General features: G+C 47.5%; 1 protein-coding gene across 2 annotated transcripts in view; it reads right to left on the bottom strand.

The window, feature by feature from the left end:
• LOC138582341 (zinc finger E-box-binding homeobox 2-like) overlaps positions 1 to 18,344 on the bottom strand; it is a 363,618-nt gene that overhangs the window by 175,941 nt on the left and 169,333 nt on the right. Inside the window, exon 1 of one of the 2 annotated variants that reach the window (XM_069653584.1) lies at positions 17,300 to 17,392. The exons of the other annotated variant lie outside the window; for it this stretch is intronic. The gene's annotated coding sequence lies outside the window, so the exon portion shown is untranslated. Of the gene's footprint in view, positions 1 to 17,299; positions 17,393 to 18,344 lie in introns of those variants that run through there. 2 annotated transcript variants of the gene reach the window in all.

Raw genomic sequence — 18,344 nt, 5'->3', positions numbered from 1 at the left:
ACATCCATGGGTGCACCCAGGCCAAAATTTAGGGGGGGGGGATAACCCTTCAAATTTTGGCAGAGGTGCTAACTTCAGAGACGGTGGAGGAGTGGCAAACTTACCTGTGTAGGGGCATCTAACTTCTTTACTCATTGTAATGTGACTATTCTAGTGCAGCTTCAATGTTACAAGCATTTAACTCTCTCCTTTAAGTCTGAAAACACCCACTTCTTGCAGATCCTGAAGGTCATAGAATGTGTGAAAATGGCAGATGGTGTGCAATGAAAGATTCAATATCATAGCATAACAGGACATAGCAGAGTGTGGGGCAGTACTCTGGACGGCCCAAGCAACTTCAGTGGCTGGAAGCAACAGGGGATTTTTTTTTATTTTGGTTCTACCACAGTTAGTCCACTATACTAGAATCTCTGGTGCACTGATTGGTTGGTGAGACTATGCCTGTCAAATAAAGTGTTACGAGACTGAGGGAGGGCCAGTGCAGCAATAAAGCAATGCGATGTAACCGTATTGGAGCCACTAGCAGAGCACCAGGGTACACCAATTTGTCCCTACACATAGTATATTAAAACTGTCATATTGTAAGCATGTAAACATAATCACTTATAAGCACTGCCCATTTTGCAGTGTAAGTCAGGGTGAGATTACATTATTTGCACGGGATCATACACTTAAGCTAAACAGCAAAGCAGGTATTTTAACCCACTCTGCAATTTGGGCACGGCCACTTTCCTCCACGCTTTACTTGGAACAAATATTTCAAGACCTACAATAATACTGTCCTATAGAGTTTACTTACAAAATACACACATTGCATAGTAAAGCATCATGACAACATGTAAAGCCTTATAGCAGCAAGGTGGGCCAAAATAATATCAGTGTACCTTTAGTTTCCACATCCTGAATGGAAATCTATAAGATGCAAAAGGCAAAATATTAATTTACCCACTTTATTTTCAGCGCTTTTAGACACCCAATAAAATAAGTTGTGTCATAAACTCACTTAGGTTTGGAGATTCGTCACACACCTCCATCCTGTTATGTATGGTTTTAAGAACATTCAACTAAGGACATCAAAGCAAACTTTACTTTTTAGCATATGAAGCTATTAGACATTACGGGTATGAACACATTTTCAAAGGCTGCTTTATTGTGTTGCTCGCTTTAACTATCACATTTTTTCAAGGTGACTGGTGGTCTTTCAGTTTGAAATTCACCATCATGCGTAAGAAAGGCTATGCTTATGACGACAAAATAAACGTGGTGTCGAGTTCATTACGGCAGTGGCTCCAGAGCCAGGGACACAGCCTGTGGCCCTCATTCCGAGGTTGGTGCTAGTCATGGCGCTATTAGCGCATGACTAGCACAGATATCGGTACCGCCACCGACTTGGTGGTATGGGGACTTACCGATCTATTCCGACCATTGCGAGACCGGTAAGTCCCCATTTGAAAAGCCATTCACCATTCCCATTCGAGCCCCCATAGGGCTCAATGGGAAGGCATCAATAACGGTACCGTAAATTGCAGTAGAGTTATTGACCCCAGTATCCCTTTGTGGGTCCCGTCCATAACACCTGGTAAAACCAGGCATTAAGGGAGGGACCAGCAAAGGGACCTCGGAATAGGGCACAAAGGGATTACCGGCACTGGTGTCATTACCGGTGCACGGTATACCTTTGCGCCCAGGTCGTAATGACCCCCTGTGTGTCTCAGGGGAGCTGTGACTCTGGGAAACGGGCAGCGCTTGATCATTGGAGCCGAGCAGATAGTAGATTTTCCCCGGAAGAAACAAAATGCGTCCAGAAGCATGTTCCTGGTCCTTCGAACTGTTAAAGGGCATGGAAGCCCAGCCCCTCAGCTAACGTTTCGGGGCGGTTTGGGGGGCTTCAGCCAGGTCATCTTAATGACGTTGCGTGCCTGCCTACAAGCTATTTGTTGGATGGCAGCATTGCCTTAAGCAGGTGGCTGGAAGTATTGGGTGTTTACCAAGAATGGGGCGGAAAGGTGATCCAGGATTTGGGTTGGTGGCGGTCCATGTTTATGTGGTTATGCGGCCCAGCAGCGGCCTTGTTTTCTGTATCAATGTGATTTGGTTGATGGGAAGGATTGTACAATGCCCGGCTAGAGGCTGTCTGGGTGAGATGCAGCAGGACCAGAAACAGGTAAACCAAAAAAATGTTATGTCCTGAGTTAGCTTTCTAGGGAACCGAGGCTGATGGGATTCAGTAAAAAGAGAGGTACCCCTCCACATAGGAGAGCATCGTCAGAAGTGTGAAAGGCCTAAGGACAATCATTTCCTATCTTTTTGTCTACATACAGCACCCTCATAAGGATGTCGGTGTGTGTAAACACTATTTACTTTTCCTTCCTTTGCAACTACCATTTGTTCCATGTTCCATCCATTGGGACAATCAAATACTTCAAAAAAGTGTGCAACACTTTCCCACTATGGCAAACACGTGCACGTGTGGAAACGTGTATTTTTTGCTGTTGTGACTTGGGCACATATTTAGGGGTGGGGGTGTACATTATTCATGGTTACCTCGAATAAATCCATTAATGTCAAGAATAATAGGTTTGTGAATCTCCTCTACCGTCCGCTGGATTTGTATTTCGCATTCGCAACATTAGACCATGGCCATATCCTCCATAAACAGGGCCTCCCATGTCTTCATTGAGTCTCTTGGCAAAGGTAGGTTCAAGCCTCTCGGTGAGAGGGAGCGCCAGGCCTTCATCGTGATGATGGATCTGAAGTCGCGCCAGGAGGAGTTCCACTCTCCCAGTGGCATTAATCCAATGCCGATCACCATGACTCTAGGCCGGGGAGCTGTGTAAAGATGATACCTTGGCCGAAAATAAGCAAGATTTCACAAAGACAAGGAACTCATCATTCTGTCCCTGAGCACCCAGGGAAGGGAAGTACCCAATCATTCATCACAGCGCCACTAATCATGTCTACTAGAAAGGGGCTGAATGAAGCTACATTATGACAAGCCACACGTGAATCCCTGGTGTCTGGGCACTTAGGCCGGTGTCATCTGCCACCGAAAGGGTGGCGCTCAGGCAGCGGCTTACACTCGCCGTGGGCTGGCTGGCTGCTGACTACAGCCAGGACTGGGTCGGCCAGTCCTAGGATTTGCATAACTAGTGACACATCAGTAATATTACAGAAACTATTATAGATTGGGCCTCATTACGAGGAGAGCGGTAAGGGGTTAACGGCGCCGGTAAAGGTGCCGGAGATGTTAACCCCTTACTGCCCTATTACGAGGTCCGCTCGCGGGACCCACTCAGGACGCCTGGTTTTACCCGACGTCCTTAGCGGGTCCCGCGAGCGGCCCAGCATGCTAACAACGGGCCCGTCATTAACAGACCCGTTGTTAGCATGCTCCCCATTGAGCCCTATGGGGGCTCAAATGGGAATGGGGATGGACCGGGTCCGGTTCCCTGAATGGGGAAATACTGGGCCCTCCAAGGTCGGAATGGCCCAGTATTTCCCCATTCAGGGAACCCGGACCCGAGTTCGGGGGTAGCCATGCCCTTACCAAGGGCATGGCTACTTCCAAACTCGTAATGAGGCCCCTTGAGTGTTCAATATACAGCGGAATGGTATTATTGCAAGTTAAATTAAAAGCCTAATCCCAAATCCCATTTAGTAGTTTGCAGACAGTGAAGGAGAAAAAGAATGCTGCAACATACAAATTATGGTAATTGTTTTAATGTATAATTGAACACCAAATAAATGCTGCAACATACAGACCTAATGCACAAAAGAGTATGCCACCCACACAACAGTTTCTAGGTATACCTGCAAAAATGAAATGGTAGTGACCTGACCCCTCTCTGGCCCTACCGTTACAGTGCCCCCTGAGGAGCACTTTGCACCCCCTGGCATCAAAACCTGGCTCCGCCACTGTTTTAAGGGCTTATCCTCATTGAAGGCCCTTACTTCCCTCTTTCCTATTATTTTGGGCAGAGGTTCTCTCTGCCTTGTACATCCCGCCATGGCCAGTATCATTACCTAAATCAGCATCACTAAATGGGGCGATGGGCTCATGTACTAGTCTAATCAAGACATAGGGCCTCATTACGACCCAGGCGCCGGTAAAGGTACTGGTGCCATTAAACCCATTCTGCCCTATTACGAGGTTCCCTTGCGGGACCCGCTCTGGACGTCTGGTCAGACGGGCCCGTTGTTAGCTCCCTCCCCATTCCCATTGAGCCCCATAGGGGCTCAAATGGGAATGGGGATGTGTTCCCTGAATGGGGAAATACCGGGTCCTGCAAGGTTGGAATGGCCCAGTATTTCCCCATTCAGGGACCACGGACCCAGACCCGAGTTTGGAGGCAGCCATGCCCTTAGTAAAGGCATGGTTACCTCTAAACCTGTAATGAGGCTCTTAGAAATAATATAGTTTACTATCACTTCACCATTGGGGGCGCAGGAGGATTTCACAAATGCATTTTTCCTTGTTATCCACAGCTAATGATTTTTTCACTTATAGTTAGAAAATCTCAACCCCTTTTTGCATTATTCAGTAGTGTGCCTTTGCAATGATAAGGCAAAGCCAGTTTTAATAAAATCACACGAGAATACTTTTTAATAAAATTACCAGCTCTTTCTAATTGGTATATAAAGGTACATTTCACTATGAAAAACTTCCCACAGCGGCATGGCATTTTTCCATCTAAATATCTACGATAACTTAGTGAGTGCCAGTGCTGCAGGCCGGACTGCCAGGATCTCCTTTACCTTAGGACACATCCATATTCCAGAGCAAACTGGGGGCACCACATCTCGCCCCTTCTGGCGCCCCCAGCCCCACGAAGTGGAGAACCTTTGCTTGTCGCACCCCTTCCACATCAGAAGAAAGGACCTAACCAATCACACAATGGGGGTCATTACGACCCAGGCGATAAGGGGTTAATGGCGCCGCAACCTTTTACGGCGCCGTTAACCCCTTAACGCCATACTACGAGGTCCCTTTGCGGCTCCTGACCTTAACAGATGGTCTGGACCAGCCGTTAAGGTAGGGACCCGCAAAGGGACCTTGAAGGTAATTGCGGTACCGCAATTTGCGGTACCGTAATTACCGCCTTCCCCTTTCCCATTGAGCCCTATGGGGCAAAAATGGGAATGGGGAAGGGCCAATGGTAAATGGGGAATTACCGCCCTGCCAACCTTGGAATGGGGTGGTAATTCCCCATTTCACCATGGCGGAATCGTTAAGTTACCGGCGTTAACCATGGCGCTAATAGCGCCATTGGTTAACGCCGGGGTTGTAATGAGGGCCAATCTATATGCGCAGTCAACAGGAGGTGCACGCTCAACCTTGACACTGTTGGCAGTGCAGACCAGCACTTGACATCACACCAAAATGAATAATGCATGTTACTGGCACTCAGCTCTGTGCAAGATACAGCAAGATGGACACTGACTAGCTCACATATTCTCAGCTATTTGCGTTGGTGGTAGTATTCCCTTAATTCTAATGATGAGGTCCCCCCAGCATGCCTGATACCACCTGCGCCCTCTAGCTTGTCATGCATAGAGCAGGACCCCCAACAGAACAAAGGTAGCTCCTCAGGTACACATACTACATGGTGCGACCCGCTGTAATCTTTAGAAGCTAGGGGATTAGTGTAGAATAGGGAAGGAGTACGGGACAGCATGCTTTACGCAGGTGGTTTCCATAAGAGCCTGTCCCTGCCACTTCACAACACCACGGTAAAATCCTACAGGGCACTGATCGTAGTAGAGGGCATCCTAGAGATTAGTCACTGGAAACTGAACTCAGGTACGATCTTACAAATAAAGCCCACCCTCAGTTGAGTGTCCACAAGCCTAACAAACCTCAGGGGCATGTTGAGGCTTCAGACCATCTAAGGGGCCTCTCGGGGCCTAATGCCTGGGTCCCTAGTACAAGCCATGTACTGTGATATGATATGATATGATTGGTTATTTATAACACGCTTAATACCCAGAGGTTTCTAAGTGCGGACCCGCAGATTGAACCTGTGCTGCTCTGTGTCATCTTGCTTCCAAGGTGAGCACGTTGCCCCTGAGCTATCCTCCCGAGATGATGTTCTCTCTGGTTACTGCAGCTGTCTTGCCTTTTTTCTGGCAGTGCTGCATGCTACAGTGCCTGAAATTGCTTGGATGCAGCTAGAAGGCTGCATGTTAATGTAATGTAAGTGGTCTTGTGTAGTGCCCGTCTGCCACTATTGGTGGCCTCACTGCGCTTGGCTCTGTAAGAAAAGGGGGGTTGTGGGTCATTAGTGGAACATGTGGAAATGCAGATGGGAAACATGCGTTGTTAATAGATGCAGGTCGGAAGTACCCGGTTCCTGAGTGCCAATCTGCTTTCTATGGGTTTGGCAGAGAAACTTGGAAGTATGTTATCCATAGGGATGAGTCCCAGAGCTGATAGACTACAGCGCTTTGAGTCTGGATAGCCATTGATGTTGGAAAGTGTGACAGGACTAAACAGGGGAGCTTAGTCGTAGCCCAGTTAGGGTTGATGAGCCAATGACTAGGCCAGTGGTGCCGGTCTATGAGGGTTTGTGTGTGTAGTGTAAACTGGTAGATCTTAGAGGGGAGTCAGTTAGTTGGGGGAAGGCAGGAATATGCCTTACAAGGAAAGATAACCTGTAACTCTGCATTCCTACCCCAGGCCATTTGCCGACAGGGTCCATTTCTGTAGCTCCCAATGACACCCCTCTCTGTCTGTTTTTCTCTCTCTCTCTGTCTCTCTCTCTCTCTCTGTCTCTCTCTCTCTTTCTCTCTATCTCTCTCTATCTCTCCCTATCTCTCTCTGTCTCTCTCGCTCTCTCTCTCTCTCCCAGATAGATACATTGTACCTTAAGGAACAAAGCAATCCTCTGTGAGTTGGCGGAAGAGGGAAAGGGGCCGTGTGGAAACTCAGACATTACCACAACTGCTAGGTCTTATGGTAGGCAAGAAGTTAAGGTTCAGTGGAAGGGCAGTTTCAAATTTGTGGATCACAGTCACCCATTTCACCTTCCTTTGTATGTTATTTAGCAGACTGGGAAATGCTGCAAACCTCACTCTAACATCCACATGTACTACGCTCAGTGGCCTGCTTGGACCTTTGCCCATCAGGGCATGGCCCAGCGAATAGGGGGAAGTTGTTTGTCAGGCATCTATCATCAGAGCAGAGGCCAGACTCCCTGCTCGTTTTTCCCAGAGTTAGCACTATTAAAACTGAAAAAACGAACCAATGCTATGGTGCACATTTTCACTTTCACATTGGCAGTTTTGTTAGGTGTGTGCCTCCAGCAGTGGGACTTACAAACCTTGTAAAACTGTGCCCTATTGCCAAGCAATGTATTGAAATGTCCCCTTTCCATCTGTAGAGGCAGTTGCTTTGCTACGGCGACAATTCTTGGAGGTAGTAACCCTGGCATAAACAATACATATAGTAGTCAATGACTTCTTAGAATGCAACTTTTTGAGGAATGACTTTGAGGTAACACTTCCTTGACCTGAGTAGCCAACCTCCTACTGAAGTGCCTCCATCCATGCGGCTCACAGTGATGTTTAGGAAAATGTAACGTAGGCATCCCTCAGCGTAACCTAAGCATGATGCCTGACTCAGCTGAGAGAATTAGTGGCTTGGGCCCCACTCGCATAACTCTGATGATCCAGAGAAGTTTTGGGGCCAGACTGGGTTTCATCTGCATCGGTCGAAGGAGTTGTAGGCACCCTTTGACCTCGAATGTGTTCCAGAACAAGTTGAGGTCTAGTGTAGGCTTTGAGGTCTACAGTCCTTCTCCTGAGGGTGGCATAGTAAAGTGATCCTCCCCCCAATTGCAAGGGCTGTGGTGTCCTCCCGGACTGGCCATCAGCCTCCAGGAGTGGTCCCTTGCTTACTCAGAGCTGCATTGGGGCTGTGGTAGGTGATCCTCCGTCTTCCTCCTCCACTCTCACGACTGTGCCATCAGGGGATCCTACCACGCGCTGCTCCCCTCAGAGTAACCACAGGCAGGGCATGTTTGAAACGCGCTTGAGAAGTGATGTGTTGCCCATGAGAAGGTCAATGTTCTAAACTGGTCTGCACGGTGTCCCAGCCAGGCTGCTGGTGACATCCCAGTCCCGCTCCCCACACACAGGATTGAATTCCATGTGCAGTTTTGTCAAATGTGCGCGCGGCTTTGGTTCCCCCCTGAAGCTTTTGATCAGTTGCTTGTTTGGTTGGCATTGCTTCTGACACGAGTGTTCTTAAGTAGTGGTGTAGTGTGAGCACAGCTTTAGTTTGTGGCATGATGACTTTGTATTTGTATTTTGTTTGTAGTAACCTTAACTTTGACATTGCCAATGTTTGTGCAGTTGATCTTTCTAGCAACTTACTAATCAAATAATTCCCTTGGTGCTCTCTCTGCCTGTGTGTATTTGTTTCACATGTCCAATGTTTGCACATTTTACTTTTTATAGTTAGTACATTTAACTCTTTCTGTAAAGACATAACAAATTCCTCCCTGTGTGTGCATGTGTATGTACATGTGTTGTGTGTGCGTAGGTGTTTCTTGGTGTGGGTGTTTGTTTTCGGATGCTGTTGCTGACTCTGTCCTTGTGTGAGTCTTTATCTCCATGGGCCCCACATTGTAAATATTCCTAGTTTGAAAATATCAAAAAAATGGACAATGTGCCAACTCGTACCAAACCAATGAAATGAAAAAAGAACAGGCAAAACAACGGCCCAGCTTTGAAAGGATATTACTGGAGTCTGTGGCAAAGAGGGCCGACCCACATCACTAGGTTCTGCTGCGAGTAACTTTGCGTAGCTTTGCCCTTCCCATTAGGAGTATGCGCAAAGTGGCAAGTGGGGAGACGTGAGTGTTGGTAGGCATCATGTAGCCAATCTGTAACCAATAAAGACAGCATGATTTAATGTTAAAGGTATTTATATAGCACACCGTCACCAACAGAATTGGTCCCCAGGCGCATCTGTAAACAAAGAGGTGGGGGGTTGGGCTAGTGGACGAAGAGGGCGCAGGAAAGTGAGAGGTGGTGTCCTGTTGGCAGCTTCAGTTCGGGTTTCACTGTGCCCTGAGCTTGGGTGTGGATACCGGATCGAAGCGAGTCCTCGAGTAATGTTGTGTTGTTGCGATTTATGTGTTGATTGTTGTTGCAGTGTGTGAAGTGTGTGCGGTTTGCTGTGAGAGAAGTGGTTGTGTGGGTTTTTTGTGTGAATTAAGTATGCAGAAATCAGAGGTTATGGTTAGTGGGTTATGTGTCTCTTGCCAACTTAGTTTTGCCTGCTACCACCCAAAGGTCTGATCACATGGCACCAAGTCATGGTCAACTTGCCCTGTATAGACCATTCAACCTGGGGACAAATCCTTACCCCACCCAGCTTTCATTAACTTGCTACTGAGTCATGGACTCATACAAGCACAGGACGGCTGCATGGGTAACACTGCCCGTGGGGGTCTATCCCGTAGTCCGAGATATGAATAGTACTGGTCTGGAAAGAAGATGTCAAGCGAGGACGCTGGTCCCTGCCAACATGGCCTCTTCGAATAGAGCGCCCTTTCAAGGCGCGGTGAAAGCCCTCCTTATTGATGGAACAATGGGGCTCAATCATCCTGCACAGCTGCCCCTTCCGGCAAACACGCTCCTTCTCTTGCATCACCCAACTGCCTGTTTCGGCCAGCATAGACACACGGCACTCATGCAAATGGGGGTCATTTAAGGTGGCAAAAAACAGTGTTCAGACACTCATTGTCATGGAATTCATCTGAGGTCACTCTCAACAATATGGCATATGTGTGGGCCTACTGTTAATTCTAATGGACTGATGGGGAAAGTCCAGCTGAAAGACTGTGGTCAACAGACAATGGGACCTCGAATCTGCAGAGCTTACCTCTCCTGCCCCTTAATGCTGCCACAATTAGTGGTACATTCAGCCTCGTTCTAAGAGCCTCCCACGTCATTAAACGGTTGACAGGGCTTTGACAGGGCTGCCACAGTGACTTTCTAATTTACCTTCAGGCGTAGACTGTTCTTGGAAATTGGCACCCATCCACATGCCTGACCGCATGGGTTGCTTCTCTACCGGAGCCGGGCTACCCTGCTAAGCCTTCTTTGGCCAAATGCACACACGCATCCAAATCATACTCCATGACCTCCAACACTCTGGACTTTGGTGCTCCAAGGGCGTTCCCACTAACAACGCATTGAGTCTATAATAATGGTAAAATGGCGCTATACAAATGACAAGTACAATGCAATACAATTTCCTTTCTACCAGAGACCCACTACACGTGCCTAGGTGCTCTGCAGCTACTACGGTGCTGACTTGGCGCAGTAAAAAAGCCTGTTAACATAACATAAAATAACATATCACGTGTTGCAGGTAGACACCCTCCAATGCTGAAAAGCTCCCCTTAGAGCAATTAAGCTTAGGGTGTTAATAGTGTGGGCCATGACGGCAACTGTATTTCTACTGTAAACTAACTTCTTTCCTGGCAGCCACCACGTTAGAGGAAGGAGACTGTTTGGCATCCTGAAAAAAACAATGCTGATTGGCAGAGACTGGTGGCATGCACTAGCATAATCAACACCATCAATAACTTGTTGGCAATTAGTCACACTCCTCTGCAATGCCGTGATGGACGCGTTAACCACTGGTATTCAGGGCACCTGACACTTGTCACAGGGATTGGCACATTCTATAATTGGCAGTGAGTCACATTTTGCACTGGTGGCAGAGCGCCATAGCTTAAAGCAGTGGTCTCCAAACTGTGGGGCTGCCCCCCCTGGTGGGTCAGTGGGGGTGCGAGGCTCTTCCAAAGGGGAGTATGGTGACCGATTTTAATAGGGAATATAAGCAGAAATGCCATTGGTGGGCCCAGCAGCAGCATTTTTACTCAAGGGGGGCGCGGCATAAAACAGTTTCAGTACCACTGGCTTAAAGCAATGTTGCAGCAAGGTTATCATACATCACAGCATGCAGCACATGTGGCAGTCTAGAGCCGGCAAAAGAGCTCAGCAAGGTACTAAGCCGCGGGCCTTCAACCTTTTTCTTTAATGAGAGCCATTTCCGCACATTGAAAATGATCCTGGGCTGCTCCCTAAAACAAATCCACCCGCTGATCACTTGAGATCATTGGGTGGTTTTCACTATCCCATGGCGCCATTACTCTGTCATATCAAGTGATCTGAAATGCTTGATCTGTATAGGCCTGCACTTTTCTGGGTGACAAGAGGTTATGTTTGGTAAAAACAACTTTTGGATCTTCCTTCATTTGAAATTGACTTGAGCAAAGAACTCTAATGCAAAGACAGACCGGGAAAAACACTTAAAGGCTGTGTGGCGACCGAGATCAGGTTGTTTGTTACTCACTGCAGACGACAGGGAGTCTCCCGTACACAGGAGCCATGGAGGGGACCGGAGCTGAAATGACACCGCCTCATGAATGCCGAGGCTGACAAGTATGGCCGTGTACGCCCGGGAGCCATGGAAGAGGCCGACAGGGAGACAATGTCACCTCAGAGCGACTGCAGCCGACGTGCTCGGTGGTGGGATTCCAACGGGCAGGAGGCCACCACCATGCCCGGGGGCCAGGAAAGGGATGGCAAGGAAGCTGACGCCCCGTGAAGAGGAGGAGATGCCCAGCATTAACCCACTGCGTCATGAAACTGGCGGGCCGCTTCAACACCGGCTTGCACGCAAGGACGAGGGGACATGCCTGAGCAGTGGTCCCGGACCTGTTTGCAGAGAAAAGATAGCTGAGTGCGGGCTGCCATGACAAAAGCTGATGCCACCCTTGTCACAGACACAATGAAGCCCAGGGAGGGAGACACACTCAATTCCTTACATGGAATGCAATACAGCTGAACCATAACGGTCCACCTGGAAAGGGGAACAATGCATAGAGACAGCCCTTTTCAACTTTCACCGGGGTGGGAGCTCATTAGACATACAGCCAATCAGGGTTGACCTTGGGTTTTAAATGAGCAGTGTTCCAATATTGATGGGTTGTTGTTCATTCTCTCCCAAGTCTTCATTAGAGGAGGTGGTGTGGGATGAGCAACACTATACCTGGGCATATTATGAAGAGGACGAAACAGAAGGACCTAGGAAATCCAACCCGTATGGCGAAGAAGCGAAGAGAAGTCTAGCAGTATTAAACAAAGGACTGCAATGAAGCTAAATGTGGTATGAAAAAGGATTGCAATAAAAGAAAGATAAGAACCAGCTAACTTTGGCCTGATTGCATTACCAAAGTTGTTACAGGGAGAATTTGAACAAAAATAAACGAATGCAAAGAGAGAGTGGAAAAACACGAAAAGGTAGACATTGAACACAAAACACAAATGTAAAGAGGGACAGGAAAAAACAGTAAAAGGGATACATTTAACAAAGAATAATAATGCAAAGTGGGACAGGAAAACATATTAAAAAGCAGACATTGAAAAAATAACCCTTGTGCAAAGAGAGAATGGGAAAACCCCAAAAAGGAAGAAACTGAACAAAAAACACTAATCCCAGGAGGGACAGGGAAAACACTAACAGGCAAAGCTTTAACAAAGAGCACTAATGCTAAGAGAAAGAGAGGAAAAAACACTAAGAGGCAGAAATTAAACAAAGACCATTAATGCAAAGAGAGACAGGAAAAAACACTAAAAGGCAGAAATTGAACAAAGAACACTAATGCAAAGAGAGACAGGAAAACACTTAGTGGGCGACATTGAACAAAGAACACTAATGCAAAGAAAGACAGGAAAACACTAAGTGGGCGACATTGAACAAAGAACATTAATGCAAAGAGAGACTGGAAAAAAATACAAAAACAGACATTGTAATTCATTATTTTCTGTTCAATTCATTACCAGCGAAAAGATCCTTTTATCACCAAAAATGAAACAAGAAAGTAATCCTATAATTGATATTTATCCGCCCTTACAGTTAAATAAATCCTTGATCAAAGGCAAATTGTCTTCCTGCCCAGTATTCCAAAAATGTATTAAAATTGTGTTTTTAATAATGCAGTTTTTCTTTTTTTGATAGCACTTTCTGTCCCAGCCTTGTACTTCCATGCTGCTGTAACAGATGTTCACACCTATGTCAAAGTAGGTACTTTTTCATCCCTTTTAAAGGGCAGGTCACAGTGCAGCAGTTGCACAGTGTTGCACACACCTGTTTTCCTCCATCCCCGGGCTCTTCTTTTGACCGTTTGCCTTGCCCGCCTTGTCTGCAATTGTTACCTGTCTGCCTCTTGCGCTTCCTCTGCACTCCCTTTGAACATAGCAGAGAAGCTCTTGGGCCAAACGATATTCCTGCCCCTGCTTTATTAGCAGTAGTTAAATAAAGAGGGCTCCATGTGCCAGACCCAAATCCTTACATCTCTTTATCCCTTAATGTCACTTATGGTTGGGTAATATCGTGATGTTAACTTTATGCCTTAGGCAAATTGATCCAGTGCCTCAAGAGCCTAGAAAACAAATCCCCCAGAATGCCTTGGGCCCAGCGTGCAGCCTCAGATGACGGCTACTAGACACTGCGCCAAGGCACGTGCCTCAAAATCTAAAGGGGAACCTGACTGTCGTGCCAGAAGATTCAAAGAATAGACAGGCAGCCCGCAACACTTTCGAGAGATCCAACTGTGCTGTAAACAGTAAAATATGGTAACCATTTTTAAACTTATAATGCCACGCAGAAATATTATTTTCTTGCTCCTGAGCCCAACTATATGAGGACAAGACTTAGACATTCGTATTGGCTAAAATGCACATGCATTTTAAACCTCTAAACCTTCTAAACCTCTAAACCTCTGTGACGAATTTCCCATAACTGGACGTCTGTCCCCCTAGTACAGCGGTATTCAAACTGTGAGAGCACAGCATGAAATGTAAAAAAAGAAAAGATTGTGATTGGAAGAAATGGGCAGGGGCGGCTCACATGGTCGGGCTGTAGCATGAAAATGTCTCAGGCACCAATGAAAAAGTGGCCCGCAGTTGAAAATGGATATTCATTCCTTTAGTCACAGACTGTTTGAATAGTACACAAGGGGGTGCTTTGTGTTAAAATGTAAGTACATTGTGATATTTAAAGAATATTTATTCAGCAACAATGGTCAAAATTACTAACTGCAAAGTGAAGTAACTCATCAAACTGGCCCACATTGGTCAAAAAGGTGGGCCATTTTGACTGGCCCAAATTAGCATTTTGCATTTTTGGTACAGACATTGCCCTATTGCCCTATAGGCCAGACCGAGCCTGGCGGCTCATCCATAATGGCGAGGGGGTGACCAACCAGTGGCCCCCTTGCCCATTATGGGGGAGCTAAGGAGCCAGCCCAGTGAAACAATGAGCACTCCCTCAGCTGCTTTTTCCTGCTGAGGGATTGCTCCTGGGCTGGCTGAACTGTCAAAGGGAAACACTATTTCCCTTTGACAGTTCAGTTTAGTTCCCCAGACTCACATGCTCACTGGGCCATACAAGGCTGGGGAGTTTTGCTTCACCAGCATTGCATAGCTCATTGGAAATGCTGGCTGGGGCACTGCATGTTTGTATGTGCGAGGGGGAGCTCCTGTGCCTCCTCGCACATACGGACAGAGCAGCCTGGAGCAGGGCGTTTCAGCACCCACACGCAGGCCTATGCAGAAGGTACGTTTATGGTCATTTTTCTTTTTTATTAAAACATGTGTATGGATGTGTGTATGCTTGTGTTATGAGTGAGTGTATGGTGATGGATGATCGTGTGAATAATAGAGTGATTGCTTTATGAATGTGTGTGTGTGTGTTTTTTTTGGTCCGTTGAGCTGATTTTGGCAATTGGTGGATAGAGGAGGGAGGGAGGGTTGTACAACAAAGGCATTTAAAAAAAATGCTTGAATGCTTTTGTTGCACAGTCCATCTACCCACCTGCCAAAATCAGCTCTCCTTCTGAGGCTCTGTGGAGCCCAGGGGACAGGGATGGTATTTTTTTTTTACTGGATTTCTATTATAGATGTCCAGTCAAAAATACCATGCTTTCCCCCTTGGCACCCTAGCACCTTGCATACACAGATAATCATGTTGATTGTGTCAGGCCCAGTGGGGCCCAGGGGGCAGGGATGGTATCTTTTTACTGGACATCTAGCATAGATGTCCAGTAAAACATGTCATGCCTGTCGCCTGTGCCCCCCAGCACCAAATGTAATTTGTTTGGCTATTTACCTATTTTTTTTTTAAGTATGCTCTACAATGCAACATTTTAACCAATTATTTTAAAATAAATTCACGGGAGGGGGGAACCTCCCAAACACCTCTTGATTGGTTTGGGCTCCCTTACTGTGCTCGGTCGCTATGGCATTTTTGGGGGAAATAGTTAAGCCCCTCCACTTAAACAATCACCAGCCGCCACTGGCCCTCAGACTGTGTTGGGAACAGGATGGTGGGAGCCCAGGGACTGTGGTGGGAGCAGTGGGGGAGGAACCATGGGATAGTGGTGGGAGCAGGGTGGGGAGAGCCCCGGGTGTGTGATGGGGTGGGGAGAGCCCAGGGACTGGGTAGGAGTGGGATGAGGGAGCCCAGCGACTGTGATGGAAGCAGGTGGGGAGTCCAGGGACTATACTGGGAGTAGGGTGCGGTGACGGCACGCAATACATACTGTCCATTTGGCATTTTTTGGGGGGCCCGGCCTGCCCAAATTTTGCTCAGGGTGGGCCCAGGCCAAAAAGGTTTGAAGACCACTGCCCTAGGACGTTCAACCTGCAGTGCTTTGGGACCATAGCAATGGCAATTACATTACAGTACACGTGTTCCTTTCAATATTTGGAGGTGCCTCTACAGCTCTCTAAATACCGACCTCATTGTGGGCGTGGGAAGGGGCGTTTTACTGGCCCACTGCCTGTATGTCGGATGACTGTGAAATAAAGACCGCTACTTGCGACCTCATAGTGCAGACTCATGGTAAGAAGCCGCGTGGAAGCATTATAGGTGTGATAAGAGGGTGCTTCTATACGCCTAGGTGGAAGGAAGCGCGGTGCCGCTTCCCTTTAGCACAGCACGCACACATCACATGAGCCCGAGGTCGCTGGAGGGGGTGCTTGATTTTAACCCCCTGGTATCGCTTCTGCTTTTGACGTGGAGAAGTGTATTCAAAGGTGTTGCACTGCTCTTATCCCACAAAAGGCTGAACGTATTACACGCCCCATATTTATTCTGTTACCCCAGGGAAACGATGACTAACGGGGCGTGTTTGTCGACTCCTTTTACATCGCCTACTGCGAGCTATTTTGGACGTGAGTGTTGCTAAAGTCTTACCTCCCGCTCGTGCGACCTCATGCATCTGATCAATACCTCAAAGCGTTCACTGCCGACTTGGGGGGTTTGGGACATGGTCTGTAACGGCTTGCTAGCCGAGTCAGGTAGAATAAAATAGAAACTTAAAACAGTTGCCCACAATGCAGAAACGGGGCCAAGTCTCTTTTCTATTTCTAGTGCAGGCGGCCCACCAGAGTAGAGGCAGGCCAGAGGCAGGAAGGCTTCAGAGGCAGGGAATTGGGGGGATGCACGGGCATGTGAAGATTCAGGGGAGGTTGGGTTGGAGGAGGGTACATGGGGCGGGGAAGAATCAGAGGCATGAGGGGTTGGAATACAAGTGGTGGAACTGTCAGGGGAGAGGCTGAGGATGTCGTGGAACGCGGACTGTTATTGCCAGTTCCTGCTCACTTTCTGCCAATCTTGATTGGGCCAAGGCTCCCCCCTAGTGCTAAAACAGACTATTAGAACGAACATCAGAAAGCACTATACTGGCAACTACGCAAGCCAGTGAGCCATACAAAACAGACCAGCTTCCCTCCTACAAAACAACCCAAACCTTACCCTGATCAGCAGTCAACCCTCGAAGAGCAAACTGTCACTCACGCCCAATTTGCTGGATCGTTCCCAGGGCCTTCTGATCCATGTGTTGAAGGGTACTCTGAATTGCTGGGCTGATTACCTCTGAAACAGCTTGGAGCCAAGGGTCAAATACGGGCCACCTGTGACAAGGCTTCACTCATTTGGAAGAGGAGCGTATCTCTGCATCGGCATCAAAGCAATGTTGCTCTTTTTCAAGGAATGAGACGGGCAGAGTGAAAGTGGAAGGGGCATAGTTAAAACAAACATGGTGGCACACAGGCTTGCCCCTTTTTTCAATGAAAGAAAACAATACCCCTGTACCGTGGCTATTCCACGGATGCAAAGAGATACACATGTATTTGGACCAATAAAACGTCATGGCACCATTGGACGACAAATGCATTCGTAAAGGAGGGCATGCACCCAACCTCACATGCTCACCATAATCAATGAGTTCTCCCTATCGCAATCCACCTGACGCTCTCCTGGCCCAGTCGTGTATCCATACCCTTCAGCCTCACCGGGGAAACACTGGCTGAAACCAACACAAGAGATAACATGATGGACATGTCATGGTCACAGACCCTTACTAACCCTGTACGGTTTTACTGCCAGTAACCTCTCAGAGAGAACCTCCTCTTCTGAGATTGCCAACCAGACTGAAAATCAAGGTACACCCAACACTAGCCACCTTTTGTGCCCATGCGAGGCACCAGATCATTTCCATATATCAAGCTGATGGGCACATGTGACACAGGGGATACGAAAATGCTCTGCTCATACCAGGAAAGTGCTGCTGTTGATCCTGCATCCCTAACTCCTTCAAATATTTTTGTGTCATTTCCTACAAACTGGTGGATGGGCCAAGCCAATACCAGGCCTATCTTGTGAGATGTGTGTGAATTTAATGTTAAACTTATGTCATACATAATAGTGAGATTAATACTGGCACGCCAATATTGCAATGTGTTCCACTACTACATTCACTTGCCCAACAGGGGAGGCCACAGTCCTGGTAGCTTTTGACAAGCCCTGCCCAGACTCTAAGAGCAAGAAGCCGCCCTAATGCTCACCCACCAATACCTGCAATGACTACGAGTTCACCCATCACTATCTGACTTTTCCCTTAGATGAAGGCTAAAGCGTGCTATCATAAAAACTCCTGGGCCTGAGGGTGAGGCAAAGCGCAGGTCCATTTCTAACTTCCCCTGCATTGCCAGAGCACTAGAGAAAGTAGTCATGGCTCATCTTCCCCACCACCTGTAAGTAAGCTTCCTACTGAAGAACTACAAGTCCAGTCCAGCTTCTGTCATCACTGGAGGGCTGAGAGTAAGCAAAGAGCTGCTCACCGCCACAAAAAGGCCCGTGGTCTCCTATTCTTGAATTCCTCCCACAGCTCTGCAGGTCTTTCAGTTTTTAAGAAATTGACTTGGACTTTGTTTACGTCCTTCCTAACAGACAACACTCATCAGACCAAACTATCCAC

The sequence above is a fragment of the Ambystoma mexicanum genome, chromosome 3q (assembly GCF_040938575.1).
Source record: "Ambystoma mexicanum isolate Mex_15411 chromosome 3q, UKY_AmexF1_1, whole genome shotgun sequence".
NCBI classification, from domain to species: Eukaryota; Metazoa; Chordata; class Amphibia; order Caudata; family Ambystomatidae; genus Ambystoma; species Ambystoma mexicanum.
The sequence above is the reverse complement of the archived record's forward strand: the minus strand, read 5'-3'. Positions and strand labels throughout refer to the sequence as shown.